Here is a 6167-nt window from a genome sequence, read left to right on the forward strand (position 1 = left end):
GGTGCGTGCGGTAATTAAGAGAAATACGGTAACTCGTACACATATACGTAGATTGAAGAAACACGCGCTCGCGGAGGAGCGCGGCTCATGTACACTGATTTCACATGATCCGTCTTAGAAGGCGACAGGCACAGACTCCGTCGATTCTTCGTCGAAGAATTCACGATATTCGTCATTATCACGGCCTAATGGTTCTTGTTGAAAAAGAAAAAAATCGACGGAGGCTCGACGGAGCTCGTGCTTGCCGTCGCCCGAACGGATAGTGTGAATCCAGCTTTAAAATGTCTCGGTGCGTGTGCGTGAATGTGTGGGTGGCTCGGGGAAGGTGGACGTGTACGCACATGTATGTGTCTGTGTGTGTGTGTGTGTACGTGCGTGCGTGTGCATGTCGAGTCTGTCGCACGCGTGCATCGCGCGTATTCGGTCGCTCGGCGAAGAGCGAACGAATGAGCTCGCGGGCGAATCGCGACGAGCTCGCGCACCGAGCGCAATGTATTACTATGCGAGGAATGCAAGGTACGCGATGTCGTGGCTCGAGAAACGCGCGGATCGTGCGTCCGCGTTGCGACATCGCCGGGCAGAAAGTGGCGATGTGTGCAAACGCAACGCGCGACCGATGCACGCGGTGCGCCGATCACCACCTCGCCGACGACATCGTCGGAGGTGGCCGTCCGGCCTGCCTCGGTGGTGAGCTCGTCGAGGGAAACGATCACACGAGACGACGTTTCTGTTCCTGTCCGGGACGCTTCTCCCGGGAATCGTCCTCCTTTCTTTCTCTTTTCTCAAAGGGGCTCGGGCGGGAGGATTTTGTCGTTTTCAATCTTTTTTTCTTTTTTTTTTTTCTTTTAGGAAATACGCAAGGCAAATTTCGTGGAGTTTATATTCCTTTCGTTACAAAGAATTCGGTACACATGATAAATGCCAATGGGTCGATTCTCCCGGTGTCGGCTGGATTTCGCTGGAAATCGAGCGATGTGGAGTGTACCCGCGGAGGGTATTTTGGAGTTCGGATTTGCTTACAAATTTGGTCTGTTCGGACGCAAAGTAGCCCGGCGATGAGTTCGCTCGCTTAGTTTTCGGCAGTGTCTTTTTTCTCGCAAAATTACTTAGATTTTAACATTACATCTATTATACCAATGTTACTATAATATCTAAATGGAGTCGGCCCGAAGCAATTGAAAATCAGATCCTGGCATGTTTATCTATTTCGCCGAGGTTTCGCTTTTTAACGGAACGTCCGATTCTCGTCGCCAGATTTTTCTCCCATCACCCTTTGGATCCCCTTTCAATCGTCGGAACCACCAACGAGACTGTCCCTCTTCCTACGGAGAGCCTTCGTCGATGGTTCCGTGCGTAACTAACTTAACGTAAATGTTTCGTCGGAAAATTCGTCGGTGTGGATGGAACGCGTTGCTCGCCAATTGGCGCGACATCTCGTAAGGAATGCCACCAAAGAGCGAAGAGAAACGGCGTATCCGCGAACAATCGGTTAATCCGTACCGTTTCCCCGAGCTGAGCACGCAGTGCGACCGACAGCACCAACATCGTCGGTGCTCGCTCGAGACAACAGAGAAACGATACGGTAACGGCAGCCGTCGTGTATTAGTCGCGACGGCGGTGATAGTGTAGCGATAACGGTAATGGCGCGATGTTCGCGCGTGCAAATGTCTTGACCGGTGGCGGACAGTGCTGGAAGTAGCGGGCTGCTAGTGGTAGCGCTGAAGCGGTGTGATAATAGCGATAAAGTAGCGTCGAATAAAGAAAGAGAGAGAGAGAGAGAGAGAGAGAGAGAGAGTAAAATATTACGGGTTTGTGTCCCGTCCGGTGACGAACAGAACGGCCGCTATATGTCTTACTGCGAGTGAACAAATCAAAAAGAGAACATAAAAGATATACGAGAAGATATAAGAGAATACAAGGATAGGGGAAAAAGAAAAGGAAGAAAAATAGCGTCTGTCTCTCTCTCTCTCTCTCTCTCTCTCTCTCTCTCTCTCTCTGTCCTTCCCTCTTTCTCTCGTGTCGCTACGTCGGCGGCTCGAGACGCACGGCGGCGGCGACCTCTCCAGCCGGATGCGTCCGCGTTCCGTGCTCGAGAATCGCGCGATCGTTTGCGAGCGAGTTGAAGGAGAGAAGTAAAAAAAAGCGACTAGGTGACGAATTTCCATGGCAGTGCAAGGTTCCCAATGGTGTCCTCCTGGCCCACACGTTGTTGAGGCGGCCGCACCGTCGTCGTCGCGTCTCCTCCTCGGCTGGGATGGCGAGTGACGATGAGGCTGCTCGACGGCAGTGATGTCGTTGCTGGTCGTGATTTCCTGAAACAGCGAATGAGAAGCGACTTTGTTAGCGAGAAACAGACGACAGGCTTGCATTAATAATAATGTACCAGCGGGACTACACATTGCGCGCGCGCACGGCGCTCCAACACGCCAACGTGCAACGTACGCGACGTGAATAAAAAAACGGTATTAGCACGGCGAGTGTAATTAACAGCCGTGCGAGATTATGTCAGCGATCTCGCTTTATCGTCCGGCCATCTATTTGTGTATCGCCCCGGCAGAAATAATACCGTAACAACAGTACCTATTTCTCGCGCTCCCTTCCTACCGTCGTCGTCGCCGCCGCCACCGTCGCCGCCGCCGCCGCCGCCGTCGTCGTTGTCGTTGTCTCTCTCCCTCTCCCGCACGCGCGCGATGCAAATGCGCGCCGATGCAAATACGGCGCATACACCGGTTTTTCCGTTTCGCGATAAATCACGATGCGCCACAACGAGTAGCCTGATGTGCAACACTCGGTTTCAGCACGCTTCGCTTCGACGTTTCTCGATAGGGACATTTCGCTCGCTCTGCCAAAGAGATGTTCCCCTCCCGCGTGCGTTAATTAAACAAATCTTTCGTCGACGCAGCGCTTCGAACACGGTCGATGGACCGGCGAGAAAATTCCCGAGAGTTGAGCAAGAGCAGGCTTGCTCATCGGGCACTCGTTGCTTGCGTGCCAAATTATCACGCATTGCGAAGCGAGAAATATTAGTGTCAGCAAATCAATCTTTCAATTAAATCGCAGTATAACATTAAATGCGCCATTAGCATCGAATAAATAAGTATTCGTTCGTCCCTCTCTTATTCTGTTTTTTCAGTTCATTAAAACGTATCGCACGTATCGGGAGAAATTCGGAGCACACGTCGGACGAAGGTGGACGTTCGCACGGGGGTGCAGCGCGCGTGGTGGGTGCAGCAGGTGGTGCGCAGCGGGCGGAGGAAGGAGGGACAGAAACGAGCGGCGGAGAATATCCTGATCTCAGCGAAGGCCGTCTAGTGCATTCTAGGTAGGCAAAAACTGCATAGGAAACCACGCCCTGGCGAAGCGATCGCGTATCCTCAGGGACGATCCGCTCTCGCGCGCGAGCACGTGTACCAACGGCGATCAGCGCCCGGCCGAGCCCGGCTCCCACAACGTCCCACAGCTTCCGGTGCTCCGCGTTGGGCGCCGGAAATCGAAAGCGCCCGTCGCGTTCCTGTCGCGCGACGGACGCGCGGGACTTATCGTTCTCGCTCGCGATTCGCGGATTCGTCGTCCAAACTCACACACCTCGACGACAGGCATTCCCACTTGCTGCCTCGAGCCGGAGTCGTAGGTAAGCGCGCGCGCGCGCGCGCGTGTGTGTGTGTGTGTGTGTGCGCGCGAATGCACCGTAGGTGCGTGCGTGCGTGTGCACGAGGACGTAAAACAGACAGGCCGAGTGACCCGTTGGCTACCTACCTACATCCTGTCTACTTGAGGCCGGCCACCTATCCACCTTCAGCCTACCTGTCTACACTACGGTCGCGTGTGCTCGCTCTCGCCGGAGCGAGCGAGAGCGCACGCTTTATCGCTAATCAATATAATATATCTTCCGACTGCTAGTTACAACGAGCGTAATAACGTTCGCGCGAGCGTTCGCGCGCACCGGACGGCCTTCGTAACGATTTCGTCGAGGTCACCTTACTCGCGCGATCCTCTTTTTTTCCCTCCTGTCTTCCTTGCGCCGTTGCGGAGGAGCGAGAGAGAATTCGAGAAGAACGGAGAGGCGGAGGAGGAGGAGGAGGAGGGGGGGAAGGGAGAGAGAGAGAGAGAGAGAGAGAGAGAGAGAGAGCCGAGGCAGAACTGTCGTGAGTAATCTCGACGCGGACATAGCTCGCGGCTGTCACCGCGATCGACGTGAACTCAGAGATGAATTCGCGAGCGACGATCGCGCGAGGAGGAAGCGTTCCGGTCGACGATTCGTGCTGGTCCTCGCGTGGGTGGCTGCGTCTTACGCAGCTTTCCGAGAAGGAGCAAGTCCGAAGCGAGCGAGACTCGTGGGACGTTTGCGTTCTCAATACGCACGCGCCATCGAAGGACGAAGTGCGATCAAAGGTCCTCGACGTATCGGGATGAACCGGCGCGGCGAGAGGAGCGACAGCCGGGCTCTTTCGGCAATTTCGTCAATGTTGATCGCGCGACGGCGAAATGAAAGAGGTACACGTGCTCACCTCCACATATCCCCTCGGTTAATGCTCCCGGCGGAAGCCTCGAAAAATGATCGGCCTCCGGCTTCGGCGAGTCACCGTACGCCTCCGAGCCGAAGACGGACGTGTCGGTTGGCCGAAGTGGAACGTACGTCGAACGTACACGTCGAGACTAGGAACTGTTATTCGAGAGCGAAGGGTTTCACTTACACTTTCCAGCACGCTCGTTTCTCGGCCAAGTTCAGCCGAAAATGTGTCATGAAACGCCAGTTTGCTCAGGAGAAAGCACTCTCGAGCGGGCATACGACGGCGACGACGGCGTCGGCGGCGGGACCTAGGCCAAGATCGGCTAACGCGGAGAAAGAGAAAATGAGAGGAGTGTCAGCGGGAAGATACAATCACTCTCTCTCTCTCCCTCCTTCGGGTGTGCACTTGTAACCAACACGTGCGCCCGGACGCACGCACGCGTGCGTGCATGCGAGGGAGGGTCCACGGAGGACAAGAGAGGGACGGGACGAATGGCCAAGCTTGGGTCGGAAAAATAAAACTAGGCAGACCAGAGCAGAGAATCCGTTAGACCGCCTCCCGTGGTTTCTCTCTCTCTCTCTCTCCCTTTCTCCTCCCTTTTACATTCTCTCTCGTCGGGAGAAAGAGAGAGCGAGAGGTCAGTCCGCGCGTGCATACGCGTACACGTGCCGACAGGAGAAAGAAAGAAGGAAACAGGAGAGAGAGACGGAGAAAGGGAGGCAGAGAGAGAGAGAGAGAGAGAGAGAGAGAGAGAGAGAGAGAGAGAGAGAGAGAGAGAGAGAGAGAGAGAAGCCTAACCTAAGGCACCAGGGGAAGTCTGTGGCTTCGGGTATGGCGCTGCAGCGTTTGCCCCTGAACTTGGTTCTCAGGCATGCTTGCCCACGTCGACGTTGACCCACTTTCGTGGCGTCACCTCTACGCCACCACCCGTGGTCGTGCACTCGAGCGAGCACCGCGAGTGCCCCGCGTCGATTTTCTCGCGAGGCTCTCGCGCGAGACCTAGACCCTCCGGTCGCATTTCGCTGCCCCAGATTACGCGTCGATCGGTTTACTCTCGCGGTGCGTATCGCGACAGCCAACTCGAACGCCGCCCCCGCGTACCTCTCAGCGGAAGTAGCGAGACCGCGGTAGCGGTACGAAAGATGGAAAGAGAACAAGAGAAGGACATTACAATAATATCTGCGGTTATCCTTGTACGCCGATCCTATGGCCTTTCCCGATCGAAAAGCGGTCGGATCGCGACCCGCTGATCGCTCGCGATTTGCTCAGGGGTGTTATCTTCGCGAACGGTGGCTAGATATGCGAAAGGGAGAGGGAGGGAGGGAGGGAGAGAGAGAGAGAGAGAGAGAGAGAGAGAGAGGGAGGGAGAGAGAGAGAGAGAGAGAGAGAGAGAGAGAGAGACACGTCGTGACCAGGCTGTGGACCAGCGACGGCCGTGGACCGACACACAGTGGACAGTCGTCGGATTAGACGCGGCAATGCACAAGTACCGGGATAATCATTAGTTTATATAACAAGTCATTTCCCGCGGCCACGTGATTTTCTCGTCAAGGCGATCCGCTCACCATCACCGAGCGACCGCCGACGGCACTTCTACCACCATAGACCACCGTACGGCTAGGCCAGTACAATCGCCCGCGGGACTGAAATAGTCCG

General features: G+C 55.3%; 1 long non-coding RNA gene across 1 annotated transcript in view; it reads right to left on the bottom strand.

The window, feature by feature from the left end:
* Positions 1-1205: 1205 nt before the first annotated feature.
* The window catches only part of LOC112588181 (uncharacterized), a 14311-nt gene continuing 9349 nt past the window's right edge, over positions 1206-6167 (bottom strand). Inside the window, exon 2 of the long non-coding RNA XR_003112613.1 lies at positions 1206-2312. This is a non-coding gene — a long non-coding RNA (uncharacterized LOC112588181). The remainder of the gene's footprint in view (positions 2313-6167) is intronic.

The sequence above is a fragment of the Harpegnathos saltator genome, unplaced genomic scaffold (assembly GCF_003227715.2).
Source record: "Harpegnathos saltator strain DR-91 unplaced genomic scaffold, Hsal_v8.6 scaffold168, whole genome shotgun sequence".
Lineage (NCBI taxonomy): Eukaryota > Metazoa > Arthropoda > Insecta > Hymenoptera > Formicidae > Harpegnathos > Harpegnathos saltator.